This window comes from Choloepus didactylus, chromosome 4 (assembly GCF_015220235.1).
Source record: "Choloepus didactylus isolate mChoDid1 chromosome 4, mChoDid1.pri, whole genome shotgun sequence".
Lineage (NCBI taxonomy): Eukaryota > Metazoa > Chordata > Mammalia > Pilosa > Megalonychidae > Choloepus > Choloepus didactylus.
Window position 1 is genome coordinate 2,092,248 of NC_051310.1, and position 17,136 is coordinate 2,109,383.

Consider the following 17,136-nt stretch of genomic DNA (forward strand, 5'->3'; position numbering starts at 1 on the left):
AAAGGCTGCAAGAAACAGTGACCATCTCTACCACTGAAACCATGGGGGAGAGAGTAATGGCTGGGAAAGCCTATCACTCTGCCTCCTCTTTAATAATATTGACTTCCATTTGATTAGCAGTTTCACAGACTCACTGGTATTTAGTGTGTTAAGCAGCTGTTCCTATTTCTCCAGGGGAAACTGAGGCTCAGACTCAAATTTGCGCAAATTTACCTAATAAGTTTGGCAGTGTAGGCTTCCACAGATTGGCTGGCTGCACAGTCCATGATGTTTTTCCCACATGGGCAAAGTGTTTTTAGCCTTGAATACGCAACACTGCAGATGTAAGGATACTCCAGCTGTGCAGAAGTATGTGTTCAAAGAGGGAAAGTGAATGTACCTGGAATGCCCTGCAAATCAAGGATGCAGAGTCAGTCCCTTTGAGCCTAATGTCTGAACCGTCTACTGAATTTTCTGTACCCTAAGTGTCCCCTTTCCCTTGAAGAGGCAAAAGGGAGTAAAAGACTAAATATGAAGACAAAAGCAATGCCATGCCTGCTGCCAGCATTCCACCTGAGTACAGCCTCCTACAGGTGGCTCCCATCCAAGCCAAGCAGGAGCTTTCTAGGAATGGGGATCTGCTTCCTTTTAGAAGCAAAGCAGGTAAGGTGTGGCAGTTTCTGGATATCAGACTCTGGAAGAGAAGCCCCTGTAGGTGACTTTTGTTTCCTAAGCACCTAAGGAAATTAAGGTTTTATAAACTGACTCTACAAGATGACCCTGGAGAGGAAAGAGGAAAAGAACTGTACGATAGCACTGTGAACAGTTGTTTGTATACCGTGGATGACTGTGTGGTATGTGAATATATCTCAATAAAATGGAATTTTAAAAAAAGATAATACAGCTACTATTTTATTAGTGCTTGAGTAGGAGTTTATGTACCTTCTCTTCTCTAATGTGAAACCTGGAGCTAGTTTTGTTCCTGAAAAAAATCCACCAATGATTTCTCAAATACTTTTTCATTTAGAAAGTTTTTCATTCTTTTTCTTGATTTTGATACTTAAGAAACCACCCCCCCCCACACACACACATTTGAGCTTTATTTGATCTCTGCTCATGTTTATATTATCTTTAGTAGCTTCTTGTTGTAACTCTCCTATGATGAGAACATTTGATGAAAATCCAGGGAAGGCTAAACTTGCTTGGGTACTTGGAGCTCTAATGATTAACCAAGTGGTTGTGGGGAGGATAGAAGACAGAGCTTTTTTTCTGCTTAGGAAAAGGAGATTTGGAGCAAGGCACAATGTGATTGAAGTTGCACTGGTATCCTTCTTTTTTGATAATAGTCAACTCCATTAAGATGGCCTCTCAGCTAGCTAGTTAAACACAAAGTTAAAGTTTATCCTTATTTTAGCCCTACCTCTTGTACTGCCAGCTAGGAGAGGGAAAGCTGGGTGTGCTAATTTATGAACAGCCGCTATTAAATCTGTTTTACTTAAACTCTACAGGTATCTTGATGTGAGTGACTGCTGACCGGTAACTGATGTAGGAATCCATGCTCTGGCAAGACGCTGCCACCAGCTCAACTATCCGGACCTGAGCTCTACGTTAATTCTTGCAAAATATTCCATTATATAAATGTGATATATTTCAATATTATCCTACTCTCAAACATACAAGTTCCTTCTAATTTTGCTTTTGAGAAATAACATAGTAATAAATACCCTTGTACACAAATATTTGCATTCTTTGATTATTCCATGGATATAAAGACCTGGAAGTAGAATACTAGCTCAGAAATTGTGATATGAACATTTACTAAGATTTCAATAAGTATTGCTGAATTGCTATTCAGAACCACTGTACCAGTTTATTCTTCCAGTAATAGCATATGAAAATGCCTGTTGTCAATCATAGGGAACCTTATTGCTCTCTTAAATATATAGCGAACATTATGGAGGGGTGTCTTATTTTAATTTGTTTTGCCAATGATTCTTGACATTAATTTTTGATATTACAAATGGAATTTTGAATACCTTACTTTTATTTGTTTTGCATTTCTTGTGAACATTTTTTTTGTTTTTTGTTTTTTTTTTCTTGCCCCTTTTACCGTTTAGACTTGTATCTTGTTGCATATGTTTGCCAATATTCTTTATAGGTATTATGGTTTTAATGCTTGGTCTTTTAAATATTTTGTAGATTTCATCCAAGTATATCACGTTATTAAAAGTGTTTTAGTTGGTTCTCTTGGGTTTTATTCATAGGTTGAGTACATTTAAGGATAGAATATACATGAATATGTGCAAAATATATGTGCCTTAAAATGTATTTCAACGATCCACACCTGTGATGGTTTAGAACATTATGAACCTCAGAAAAACACTTTTTTCTCCTTAAGTGATTGTTCTAGTTTGCTAATGCTGCAGGATGCAAAACACCAGAGATGGACTCTAGCTAAGCCAACTTGAAAGGTGAAATCACTGCCCTCCCCCCTACGTGGGATCAGACACCCAGGGAAGTGAATCTCCCTGGCAACGTGGAATATGACTCCCTGGGAGGAATGCAGACCCGGCATCGTGGGACGGGGAACATCTTCTTGACCAAAAGGGGGATGTGAAAGGAAATGAAATAAGCTTCAGTGGCAGAGAGATTCCAAAAGGAGCCGAGAGGTCACTCTGGTGGGCACTCTTACGCTTACTTTAGACAACCCTTTTTAGGTTCTAAAGAATTGGGGTAGCTGGTGGTGGATACCTGAAACTATCAAACTACAACCCAGAACCCATGAATCTCGAAGACAATTGTATAAAAATGTAGCTTATGAGGGGTGACAATGGGATTGGGAAAGCCATAAGGACCACACTCCACTTTGTCTAGTTTATGGATGGATGAGTAGAAAAATAGGGGAAGGAAACAAACAAACAAACAGACAAAGGTACCCAGTGTTCTTTTTTACTTCAATTGCTCTTTTTCACTTTAATTATTATTCTTGTTATTTTTGTGTGTGTGCTAATGAAGGTGTCAGGGATTGATTTAGGTGATGAATGTACAACTACGTAATGGCACTGTGAACAACTGAATATACGATTTGTTTTGTATGACTGCGTGGTATGTGAATATATCTCAATAAAATGAAGATTACAAAAAATAAAACCTAAAAAAAAAAACTGATAGGCTAGCACATTATTATTTTTTATTTGGTTGCTTTGGAAGTTTTGATATTAAAGCAGAGGTGAAAGTTTCACAAAAAAAAAACACCAGAGATGGACAGGCTTTTATAAAACGGGGGTTTATTTCACTACACAGTTACAGTCTTAAGGCCACAAAGTGTCCAAGGTAACACCTCAGCAATCAGGCACCTTCACCGGAGGATGGCCAATGGCGTCTGGAAAACCTCTGCTAGCTAGGAAGGCAGCTGGCATCCGCTCCAAAACTCTGGCCTCAAAACGGCTCTTTCCCAGGACGTTCCTCTCTAGCAAGCTTGCTTCCTCCTCAAAACGTCACTCACAGCTGCACTCACTGAGTTCCCTTTCTCTGGGTCAGCCCATTTTTATGGCTCCACAGACCAAGCCCACCCCAACTGGGCGGGGCCACGCCTCCATGGGAACATCTCATCAAAATCATCACCCACAGCTGGGTGGGGCACACTCCAAACAAATCTAACCAGCACCAAAACGTCTGCCCCACAGGACCACAAAGATAATGGCATTTGGGGGACACAATACACTCAAACCAGCACAGTGATCTTACTGTTGAAGTCTATTATGATTGGTTTAACAAAGCTCCACCAGTATTTTGTACTTATTTGTAATTGTTTAAGAATTATAAATATTAGGGAAAGCAGGCAAATTTGTCATTATGTGCATGGAAATGCAAGATAATTAATGCAAAAGTTTGCTGTAACAATAAGAATATTCAGAAAAAATGTTAATATGTAAAAACCAGCAGTTTTCTTTAAAATGATGGAACTGCAGCACCAGACTCACCCCCGCTTAAAATTCTCAGGCTGGGACCCAGGGGCACCAGTACGGGTATCAAGGGTAGATGTACCCAAGATTTGTAAAAAGACAGGATAGATGAAATAAGTTTACCTCATATATAATTTCAAACTTTATTATATTATATAAAATCTCCCGGGCAGGAAAGACTTTCAACACCATCCTGCAACCTTCTGAAAGGCGAAACGCTGTTAAAGGCAAGTCAAAGTAGGGACACAACGAGTTGTGGGAAATGTGGTTACTGACTCACCGCGCAGCACGATGGGAATGAAAGTCTGGTCTACTTCTGCGCATGTGCAGCCACAGCTCCGCTTCCTCATTCCTCCCGCTAAGGCCTCCTGGGAAACCTTTTTCAACCGCTGGGTCCACTTGCAATACGGGGTAAGCAGCAAGGGTGAGAGCACTCGGGGGCCGGCTGGGAGGGCCGGGCTTGCATCCTGGAGCGAGAATGGAAGTCCCCGGGAAAACCCCTGCTTCTCGTAGCCAGTGTGCACTCCCGGCTGGCCCATGGACCTGTGGGAGGCCAGTGCAGGTGAATCCCGGCCCGTGGGTTGTCAGGGCTCATGGGGCACTGATCCTCCTCAAGAGAAGCTCCTTGGAGTGCTCAGAGTATGCGGGGACCGTATGCCCGTCCGAGGTGCAGCTTCACCGGGGAGAGGCCCATGCTGGAGGCGGGAGTTCGGTGTGTGTTTATAAAGTTTATGTGAACGTGACAGCAGGAGCTGGACTTAGGTCTGCGGACTCTGCAGTGAGAAAGACCCAAGTAAATTCCAGGTGTGTCACTTGTCATCAGGGACGAGATAAGGAACCTGTTAAGAGTTCACTCATCGGAAAATGAGTTCATTAATGACTGCCTCAGGACGTAGTTTGAGTAAATGTCAACTGTAATCATCCAAGGGCTGGGTATAAAACTGAGTAACTGAAGGATGTAGGCAAGATGGCGGACTGGTGAGCTGTATGTTTTAGTGACTCCTCCAGGGAAGCAGGTAGAAAGCCAGGAACTGCGTGGACTGGACACCACAGAGCCATCTGACTTTGGGCATACTTCATACAACACTCATGAAAACGTGGAACTGCTGACATCAGCGAAATCTGTAAGTTTTTGCGGCCAGGGGACCCGCGCCCCTCCCTGCCAGGCTCAGTCCCGTGGGAGGAGGGGCTGTCAGCTCCGGGACGGAGAAGGGAGAACTGCAGTGGCAGCCCTTATCGGAAACTCATTCTACTGATCCAAACTCCAACCATAGATAGACGGAGACCAGACACAGAGAATCTGAGAGCAGCCAGCCCAGCAGAGAGGAGACAGGCATAGAGAAAAAAAAACATGAAAAACTCCAAAATAAAAGCGGAGGCTTTTTGGAGATCTGGTGAACATAGAAAGGGGAAGGGCAGAGCTCAGGCTCTGAGGCTCATATGCAAATCCTGAAGAAAAACTGATCTCTCTGCCCTGTGGGCCTTTCCTTAATGGCCCTAATTGCTTTGTCTCTTAGCATTTCAATAACCCATTAGATCTGCGAGGAGGGCCTTTTTTTTTTTTTATCTTTTTTTTTTTTCTGTTTCTAAAACAATTACTCTAAGAAGCCCAATACAGAAAGCCTCAAAGACTTGCAATTTGAGCAGGTCAAGACAAGAGCAGAACTAAGAGAGCTCTGAGACAAAAGGCAATAATCCAGTGGCTGAGAAAATTCACTAAACACCACAATTTCCCAAGAAAAGGGGGGTGTCCGCTCACAGCCATCATCCTGGTAGACAGGAAACACTCCTGCCTGTCGCCAGCCACATAGCCCAGAGCTGCCCCAGACAACCCAGTGTGATGAAAGTTTTTCAAATAACACACACACACCACAAAACTGGGCGTGGACATTAGCCTTCCCTGCAACCTCAGCTGATTGTCCCAGAGATGGGAAGGTGGAGCAGTGTAAATTAACAAAGCCTCATTCAGCCATCATTTCAGCAGACTGGGAGTCTCCCTACACAGCCCAGCAGCCGAGAACCACCCCGGGGGGATGGCACTCACCTGTGACATAGCACAGTCATCCCTCAACAGAGGACCAGGGGGTGCATGGCCTGGAAGAGGGGCCCACTCACAAGTCTCAGGGGCCATACGCCAATACCAAGGACTGTGGGTCAGTGGCAGAGACAAACTGTGGCAGGACTGAACTGAAGGATTAGACTATTGCAGCAGCTTTAAAACTCTAGGATCACCAGGGAGATTTGATTGTTAGAGCCCCCCCCCCCCCACCGACCGCCCAGACACACGCCCCATATACAGGGCGGGCAACACCAACTACACACGCAAGCTTGGTACACCAATTGGACCCCACAAGACTCACTCCCCCACTCACCACAAAGGCAAAACAGGGGAGAACTGGCTTGTGGAGAACAGGTGGCTCGTGTACGCCACCTGCTGGTTAGTTAGAGAAAGTGTACTCCACGAAGCTGTAGATCTGACAAATTAGAGATAAGGACTTCAATTGGTCTACACATCCTAAAAGAACCCTATCAAGTTAAGCAATGCCAAGAGGCCAAAAACAACAGAAAATTATAAAGCATATGAAAAAAAGACTATATGGATAACCCAAGCCCAAGCACCCAAATCAAAAGACCAGGAGAGACACAGCACCTAGAGCAGCTACTCAAAGAACTAAAGATGAACAGTGAGACCATAGTACGGGATACAAAGGATATCAAGAAGACCCTAGAAGAGCAAAGAGAAGACACTGCAAGACTAAATAAAAAAATAGATGATCTTATGGAAATTAAAGAAACTTGACCAAATTAAAAAGATTCTGGGTACTCATAGTACAAGACTAGAGGAAGTTGAACAACAAATCAGTGACCTGGAAGATGACAGAGTAGAAAATGAAAGCACAAAAGAAAGAATGGGGAAAAAATCGAAAAAATTGAAATGGACTTCAGGGATATGATAGATAATATAAAATGTCCAAATATAAGACTCATTGGTGTTCCAGAAGGGGAAGAAAAGGGTAAAGGTCTAGGAAGAGTATTCAAAGAAATTGTTGGGGGAAAACTTCCCAAATCTTCTAAACACCATAAATACAGAAATCATAAATGCCCAGCGAACTCCAAATAGAATAAATCCAAATAAACCCACTCCGAGACATATTCTGATTACACTGTCAAACATGGAAGAGAAGGAGCAAGTTCTGAAAGCAGCAAGAGAAAAGCAATTCACCACATACAAAGGAAACAATGTAAGACTAAGTAGTGACTACTCAGCAGCCACCATGGAGGTGAGAAGGCAGTGGCACCACATATTTAAAATTCTGAGTGAGAAAAATTTCCAACCAAGAATACTTTATCTAGCAAAGCTCTTCTTCAGATTTGAGGGAGAGCTTAAATTTTTCGCAGACAAACAAATGCTGAGAAAATCTGCTAACAAGAGACCTGCCCTACTGGAGATACTAAAGGGAGCCCTACAGACAGAGAAACAAAGAAAGGAGAGAGAGACTTGGAGAAAGGTTCAGTACTAAAGAGATTCAGTATGGGTACTGTTCTAGTTTGCTAATGCTGGAGAATGCAAAACACCAGAGATGGATAGGCTTTTATAAAATGGGGGTTTATTTCACTACACAGTTACAGTCTTAAGGCCACAAAGCGTCCAAGGTAACACCTCAGCAATCGGGTACCTTCACCGGAGGATGGCCAATGACATCCGGAAAACCTCTGCTAGCTAGGAAGGCAGCTGGCATCTGCTCCAAAGCTCCGGCCTCAAAACGGCTTTCTCCCAGGACGTTCCTCTCTAGCAAGCTTGCTCCTCTTCAGAACATCACTCCCAGCTGCACTCAGTGAGTTCCCTCTCCTTGAGTCAGCCCATTTATATAGCTCCACTGATCAAGGCCCACCCTGAATGGGCGGGGCCACGCCTCCATGGGAACATCTCATCAGAATCATCTCCCACAGCTGGGTGGGGCACATTCCAAGCAAATCCAACCAGCACCAAAACTTCTGCCCCACACAAGACTACAAAGATAATGGCATTTGGGGCACACAATACTGTCAAACCAGCACAGGTACATTAAAGGATATTAATAGAGAGAGGGGAAAAATATATATGGCAAACATAAACCAAAGGATAAGACGGCTGATTCAAGAAATGCCTTCAAGGTTATAACTTTGAATGTAAATGGATTAAACTCCCCAATTAAAAGATACAGATTCAAGAATGCATTAAAAAAATGAACCATCAATATGTTGCATACAAGAGACTCATCTTAGACACAAGGACACAAAGAAATTGAAAGTAAAAGGATGGAAAAAAATACTCCATGCAAGCTACAGCCAAAAGAAAGCAGGTGTAGCAATATTAATCTCAGATAAAATAGACTTTAAATGCAGGGATGTTTTGAGAGACAAAGAAGGCCACTACATACTAATAAAAGGGGCAATTCAACAAGAAGAAATAACAATCATAAATGTTTATGCACCCAATCAAGGTGCCACAAAATACATGAGACAAACACTGGCAAAACTAAAGGAAACAATTGATGTTTCCACAATAATTGTGGGAGACTTCAACACATCACTCTCTCCTATAGATAGATCAACCAGACAGAAGACCAATAAGGAAATTGAAAACCTAAACAATCTGATAAATGAATTAGATTTAACAGACATATATAGAACATTACATCCCAAATCACCAGGATACACATACTTCTCTAGCACTCACGGAACTTTCTCCAGAATAGATCATATGCTGAGACATAAAACAAGGCTCAATAAATTTAAAAAGATTGGAATTATTCAAAGCACATTCTCTGACCACAATGGAATACAATTAGAAGTCAATAACCATCAGAGACTTAGTAAATTCACAAATACCTGGAGGTTAAACAACACACTCCTAAACAATCAGTGGGTTAAAGAAGAAATAGCAAGAGAAACTGCTAAGTATATAGAGATGAATGAAAATGAGAACACAACATACCAAAACCTATGGGATGCAGCAAAAGCAGTACTGAGGGGGAAATTTATAGCACTAAATGCATATATTAAAAAGGAAGAAAGAGCCAAAATCAAAGAACTAATGGATCAACTGAAGAAGCTAGAAAATGAACAGCAAACCAATCCTAAACCAAGTAGAAGAAAAGAAATAACAAGGATTAAAGCAGAAACAAATGACATAGAGAACAAAAAAACAATAGAGAGGATAAATATCACCGAAAGTTGGTTCTTTGAGAAGATCAATAAGATTGACAAGCCCCTAGCTAGACTGACAAAATCAAAAAGAGAGAAGACCCATATAAACAAAATAATGAATGAAAAAGGTGACATAACTGCAGATCCCGAAGAAATTTAAAAAATTAAAAGAGGATACTATGAACAACTGTATGGCAACAAACTGGATAATGTAGAGGAAATGGACAATTTCCTGGAAACATATGAACAACCTACACTGACCAGAGAAGAAATAGAAGACCTCAACCAACCCATCACAAGCAAAGAGATCCAATCAGTCATCAAAAATCTTCCCACAAATAAATGCCTAGGGCCAGATGGCTTCACAGGGGAATTCTACCAAACTTTCCAAAAAGAACTGACACCAATCTTACTTAAACTCTCTCAAAATATTGAAGAAAATGGAACACTACCTAACTCATTTTATGAAGCTAACATCAATCTGATACCAAAACCAGGCAAAGATGCTACAAAAAAGGAAAACTACCAGCCAATCTCCCTAATGAATATAGATGCAAAAGTCCTCAACAAAATACTTGCAAATCGAATCCAAAGACACATTAAAAAAATCATACACCATGACTAAGTGGGGTTCATTCCAGGCATGCAAGGATGGTTCAACATAAGAAAATCAATCAATGTATTGCAGCACATTAACAATTTAAAAGGGAAAAATCGAATGATCATCTCAATAGATGCTGAAAAAGCATTTGACAAAATCCAACATCCCTTTTTGATAAAAACTTCAAAAGGTAGGAATTGAAGGAAACTTCCTCAATATGATAGAGAGCATATATGAAAAACCCACAGCCAGCATAGTACTCAATGGTGAGAGACTGAAAGCCTTCCCTCTAAGATCAGGAACAAGACAAGGATGTCCGCTGTCACCACTGTTATTCAACATTGTGCTGGAAGTGCTAGCCAGGGCAATCCAGCAAGACAAAGAAATAAAAGGCATCCAAATTGGGAAAGAAGAAGTAAAACTGTCATTGTTTGCAGATAATATGATCTTATATCTGGAAAACCCTGAGAAATCAATGATACAGCTACTAGAGCTAATAAACAAATTTAGCAAAGTAGCGGGATACAAGATTAATGCACATAAGTCAGTAATGTTTCTATATGCTAGAAATGAACAAACTGAAGAGACACTCAAGAAAAAGATACCATTTTCAATAGCAACTAAAAAAAGTACCTAGGAACAAAGTTAACCAAAGATGTAAAAGACCTATACAAAGAAAACTACATAACTCTACTAAAAGAAATAGAAGGGGACCTTAAAAGATGGAAAAATATTCCATGTTCATGGATAGGAAGGCTAAATGTCATTAAGATGTCAATTCTACCCAAACTCATCTACAGATTCAATGCAATCCCAATCAAAATTCCAACAACCTACTTTGCAGACTTGGAAAAGCTAGTTATCAAATTTATTTGGAAAGGGAAGATGCCTCGAATTGCTAAAGACACTCTTAAAAAGAAAAACGAAGTGGGAGGACTTACACTCCCTGACTTTGAAGCTTACTATAAAGCCACAGTTGTCAAAACAGCATGGTACTGGCACAAAGACAGACATATAGATCAATGGAATCGAATTGAGAATTCAGAGATAGACCCCCAGATCTATGGCCGACTGATCTTTGATAAGGCCCCCAAAGTCACTGAACTGGGTCATAATGGTCTTTTCAACAAATGGGGCTGGGAGAGTTGGATATCCATATCCAAAAGAATGAAAGAGGACCCCTACCTTACACCCTACACAAAAATTAACTCAAAATGGACCAAAGATCTCAGTATAAAAGAAAGTACCACAAAACTCCTAGAAGATAATGTAGGAAAACATCTTCAAGACCTTGTATTAGGCGGACACTTCCTAGACCTTACACCTAAAGCACAAGCAACAAAAGAAAAAATAGAAAAATGGAAACTCCTCAAGCTTAGAAGTTTCTGTACCTCAAAGGAATTTCTCAAAAAGGTAAAGAGGCAGCCAACTGAATGGGAAAAAATTTTTGGAAACCATGTATCTGACAAAAGACTGATATCTTGCATATATAAAGAAATCCTACAACCCAATGACAATAGTACAGACAGCCCAATTATAAAATGGGCAAAAGATATGAAAAGACAGTTCTCTGAAGAGGAAATACAAATGGCCAAGAAACACATGAAAAAATGTTCTTCTCTAGCTATTAGGGAGATGCAAATTAAGACCACAATGAGATACCATCTAACACCGGTTAGAATGGCTGCCATTAAACAAACAGGAAACTACAAATGCTGGAGGGGATGTGGAGAAACTGGAACTCTTATTCATTGTTGGTGGGACTGTATAATGGTTCAGCCACTCTGGAAGTCAGTCTGGCAGTTCCTTAGAAAACTAGATATAGAGTTACCGTTCTATCCAGCGATTGCACTTCTCGGTACATACCCGGAAGATCGGAAAGCAGTGACACGAACAGATATCTGCACACCAATGTTCATAGCAGCATTATTCACAATTGCTAAGAGATGGAAACAATCCAAATGTCCTTCAACAGATGAGTGGATAAATAAAATGTGGTATATACACACGGTGGAATACTACATGGCAGTAAGAAGGAACGATGTCGTGAAACATATGACAACATGGATGAACCTTGAAGACATAATGCTGAACGAAATAAGCCAGGCACAAAAAGAGAAATATTATATGCTACCACTAATGTGAACTTTGAAAAATGTAAAGCAAATGGTTTATAATGTAGAATGTAGGGGAAGTAGCAATAGAGAGCAATTAAGGAAGGGGGAACAATGATCCGAGAAGAACAGAATAGCTGTTTAACGTTCTGGGGATGCCCAGGAATGACTATGGTCTCTTAATTTCTGATGGGTATAGTAGGAACAAGTTCACTGAAATGTTGCTATGTTAGGTAAGTTTCTTGGGGTAGAGTAGGAACATGTTGGAAGTAAAGCAGTTATCTTAGGTTAGTTGTCTTTTTCTTACTCCCTTGTTATGGTCTCTTTGAAATGTTCTTTTATTGTATTTTTTTAAAATTATTTTTTTATTTTTTTATTTTTCATACAGTTGATTAAAAAAAAAAAAGTTACAAAAAAAAAACAAGGAAAAAAATACGTAGAGCCCCCTTGAGGAGCCTGTGGAGAATGCAGGGGTATTGGCCTGCCCCACCACGATGGTTGCTAACATGACCACAGACATAGGGGACTGGTGGTTGGATGGGTTGGGCCCTCTACCACAGGACTTGCCCTTGGGAAGACTGTGGCTGCAAAGGAGAGGCTAGGCCTCCCTATAATTGTGCCTAAGAGTCTCCTCCCAAATGCCTCTTTGTTGCTCAGATGTGGCCCTCTCTCTCTAGCTAAGCCAACTTGAAAGGTGAAATCACTGCCCTCCCCCCTACGTGGGATCAGACACACCCATGGGAGTGAATCTCCCTGGCAACGTGGAATATGACTCCCGGGGAGGAATGTAGACCCGGCATCGTGGGACGGAGAACATCTTCTTGACCAAAAGGGGGATGTGAAAGGAAATGAAATAAGCTTCAGTGGCAGAGAGATTCCAAAAGGAGCCGAGAGGTCACTCTGGTGGGCACTCTTACGCACAATTTAGACAACCCTTTTTAGGTTCTAATGAATTGGGGTAGCTGATGGTAGAGACCTGAAACTATCAAACTACAACCCAGAACCCATGAATCTCGAAGACAATTGTATAAAAATGTAGCTTATGAGGGGTGACAATGGGATTGGGAAAGCCATAAGGACCACACTCCACTTTGTCTAGTTTATGGATGGATGAGTAGAAAAATAGGGGAAGGAAACAAAGGCACCCAGTGCTCTTTTTTACTTTAATTGCTCTTTTTAATTATTATTCTTGTTATTTTTGGGTGTGTGCTAATGAAGGTGTCAGGGATTGATTTTGGTGATGAATGTACAACTATGTAATGGTACTGTGAACAATCGAATGTACGATTTGTTTTGTATGACTGCGTGGTATGTGAATATATCTCAATAAAATGAAGATTTAAAAAAAAAATAGATCGGGAAGATGAATGCACAACAATATGATGCACTGTGAACAACTGATCATGCACTTTGGATGATTCTATGGTATGTGAAAATATCTCAATAAAACTGAATTAAAAAAAAGAATTTAAATACATTTTTTATTGTTAAATTTAATATATATATAGAACAGTGATAACTTTCAAAGTATGATTTAACAAGTAGTTAGAAAACAAATTTCAAAGAATGTTATGGGTTACAGTTCCACAATTTCAGTTATTTCCTTATTATGAAATGAAACATATATACAAAGAAGTGATAACTTTCAAAGTACAATTTAGTGAGTAGCTATAGAGCAAATTTCAAAGAATGTTATGGGTTGGTTACAGTTCCACCAATGCAGTTATTTTCTTCTATTTAATCTAATAACCTAACATCTAAAATACATATTTTTTTGTGTAAAGATTCAGTATTCATAATCCTTTGTTAAATCCTACCTTGTCCATTGCTACCCCTTCCCATTGTGTAATCACTTTCTCCATCTTCAGGGGCATCTTAGCATATGCCTGAGTTTTTAAAGAAACCTAGGAAATGAGAACTAGAGGAACTGTCTTAGCTTGAAAAAGACCAGCTTGCCGAAACTGGGGTGAATGGCAGACCCTTCAGATGCATTCCCTTTGGGTTGGGAACACCACAAGATGTCCCCTCTTGCAGTCACTGTTCTATACTGTTTTGGAAGTCCTGGCCAATGCAATAAGACAAGAAAAAGAATTCGTGGTTTTAGGAGCTAGAAGACATACGACAAAATTGTATTTTCATGTATTTTCAGATTACATGATAATTTACATTTTAACCACAAAATAATCCACAGATTAACTACTAGTACTAATTAGAGTTCAACAAAGTTCCCTGATGCAAAAGTCAACAGCAAGAAAAAGTGGCAAAACTAGAACAGAAAATGAGATGTTATTTTCAAAAAGAACAGAAAAGATGAACTACTCTTAGCCTGAGCAGGTCCTTTATGAACGGAAGCTGCAGTCTCTCCACAGGCCTTAGAAAAGGATCAGGCGACCTCCTCTGCCCTGTCCCTGGGGGGGCCGGCTGGAGTGCCATCGTATTTGCCAGGTCCTGCTGCCTAAGTTCCTGTGGCTTCGGAGGCCGGGAGGGGGCTGGGCAGCAGGGCACCGTGGTTCCTCTGGGTCTGCGTGGACCCCAGATAACCCCTGCTGGGCTGGGCTGCCTGGCCCCCAGCACCCACCCTGTGTGGAGGGCCCTCCCCTCCCAGCACTTCCTCTGACCAAGCCTGGACAAGGTGCTCCAGTCTGGCTCTGGCCAGGACTCCCGGACCCGGCCTTCTGCAAGGCTGTGTTCCCACACCGGGCTTCTTGGGCCTGGGGACAGGACGCCCCGGCCCCTCGCCCTGGCACCTCTCCGTGGCACTGTCCCAGGTCAGTGGGCCCTGCTGGTGCTCTCTGCCCTCCACAGCCTGAGCTCCTGAGGCGTGGGGGGTGGTAGCAGGGCCTGCCTGGGTTCCTCCCAGCCCATCGGGCCATGAATGCCAGGGCAAGCTGCAGCATGCCTGCCCGCCACCCAGTGCAGCCAAGCTGCTTCGTGGGGGTGGGGGTGGGGGTGGCAGGCAGGGCGGGGCTGGTCTGGACACTGCAGGGGACCTGGGGCTGCTCCTCCCCGAGCCTGGAGTGCAGGGAGGGCCTGAGCTCCCCGGAGGGACTTGGAGAGAACAGGCTAGTGGGGGTGGGAAGGGGGTGGGGTGGGCATGGGGAAGTGTCCTTCCTCTCCCCTACTCAGGCTGAGGGGGATGTCCCGTCCTCCCCCCTGCCCAGCCACTTGGACATGTTGCATGACACTGAGCCCCAGGCACTTAGCCCCTCTGGGAAGTTTTGTCCCAGCCACAGGCCCTGGCCTCGCGCGAGGGGAAACCTAGGATCTGACCTAGGCTCTGGGTTGGGGTGCAAAGATGTTGAGGGGCCTGGGACCCAGAGAGAGGCCAACACATGGCTTCTCAGCTGATTTAGGTGCATCCCAGGCCACGGGGGGCAGCTCCCAACTGTCACATGGGAGTGGGGGAACACGGAGTCCCCAGGGCTGCAAGAGCCTAAGGGGAGTGGGCAGGTTAAATTTTGCAGAAGGAGAAGGGGGGAGACACCTGGAAGGGGAGGGACAGAGCATGGGGGTCCTCCAGGGAGGCTGAGACCGCCAAGAGGAGCCTGAGGGAACTGGGGAGCCATGGAGGGATTTAATGCAGGGGAGGAAGTGGGCCAGGAGTGTGCTGGGGTGCACTTAGCCACTGGAAGGGCGGTGAGAGGGAGACTGGAGGGGCACAGGGAGGGGCCAGGTGAGGAGAGAGTGGACTGGAGGAGGGGGGAGGGCAGCACATCTGACCGGGATGGGGGGCCTGTGGGGTGAGGCCCAGGAGGGGCTCCAGCAGCCAGCTGGTGATCACGTGAGTGCTCAGAAGAGTCAGGGTTGGGACAGGTGAGGAGGCTGTTGGCGCAGAGGGTGGCTGGAGCTGTGAACCTTCCGGAGGTTGTCCGGGGATGGAGCGTGAGACCCCAGAGGGAAAAGAAGAGGGCTCTGAAAGGGAGGTGGGGAGGAGAGGAGGAGGGGGGAGGAGCGGGTTAGTGGGGAGGAGGGGGAGAGTGGGGAGGAAAAGGGAGAGTGGGGAGATGGAGGGGTCGTGGGGAGCAGGGGGAGGAAGGGGAGGAGGTGCACAGGGCAGGGCCCCCCTTTGCTCCCCTGGAAGGCCCTTCCTGGGTCTTTCATGTGCTGCCCTGCCTGCTTTCGGTGCCCACCCCCTCCCCCCACGTTCGTGGTCCACCCAGCACCTCCCAGCTATTGGGAAGCCCTGGGCCTGAGGCAGTGGGTGGGAGGTGGGGGTCAGTGCAGGTTGGCCGAGCTCCTGGGAGTGAGGAGAACAGCTGGGCATGGGGGCCCACCCAGGCTGAGAGGAGGTGGCCCACGGTCCCCCACGGAATCCTGCAGCTATGGCCGAGATTCCAAGCCCCCCGAGGGCAGGGGCGGTTGACCCTCTTGTCGGCTGCGTTGAAGCAGCTCAGGCAGGGCGCCGGCACAGAGGAGGCCTTGGTTCAAGGAGGGGGTGCAGGAGGGAGGGACTGCAGCCTGCCTCGAGGCCCCTTGGCGTGGGTTCCTGCTCCAGACTCGCACCCCCCTCCCGTGCCACTCCCTGCGGCCTCGGGCCACCCAGGCCGCCGGCACCGCCTCCTCTTGGCCCTCTGGCTGCCTCCAGGAGCCTGGCGCGGACAGCTCTCCCCGGCTCTGCAGGACCCAGATCGGCCGCCCGCTGCGGCCACCGGGTCCAGGTCGCCCCACCCTTCGGGGGGCAAGTCCGGAGGCCTCTCCCCTCCCCCCAGTGCCAGCCAAAGCCCCCTCTTAGGCCCTGCGGGTCACACCCCAGCGTGCCCGGGGTCCACGCCAGCGGCGGCCAGGGCGTGGGGCACGGCCTCGAGGTACTCCCGTAGAGGGGGCTCCAGGTGGGGTCCACCCCGCCCCGAGGGAGGGTCCCCCGTCCCGGGCAGTGCCTCGGCCCCTCCTCGCCCCCGGCGGCGCAGCCCAGCCCCGGCTCTGCCCGCAGACCCCGCCCCGCAGCGCCCGGCCAACCCAGGTATGCGCGGGCGCTGGAGCGAAGCCGGGCGCCGGGCTCGTCGCGACACGCTCGGGGACCGGCGCATAAAGGCGCATTATACGGGCGGCGGGATCGGGGACGGGGGTCGGGGTCCCCCCACCCCGCGCGGGCGACGTGTCCCGGCGGCGCGGCGCGCAGGCAAGGGCTTGTCCCAGGGCGGCGCAGGAATCCGCCGCCGCCGCCGCGTTTCCGGCCCCGCCCCCGCCCGTTGGGTCCGGGGTGGGTGGGGGCGCCGCGGCGACCCGAGCCCAGCTCCCCCCACGCCCGGCGGCAGCGGCAGCCACGGTCCAGGTGTCCTCTTCCGGA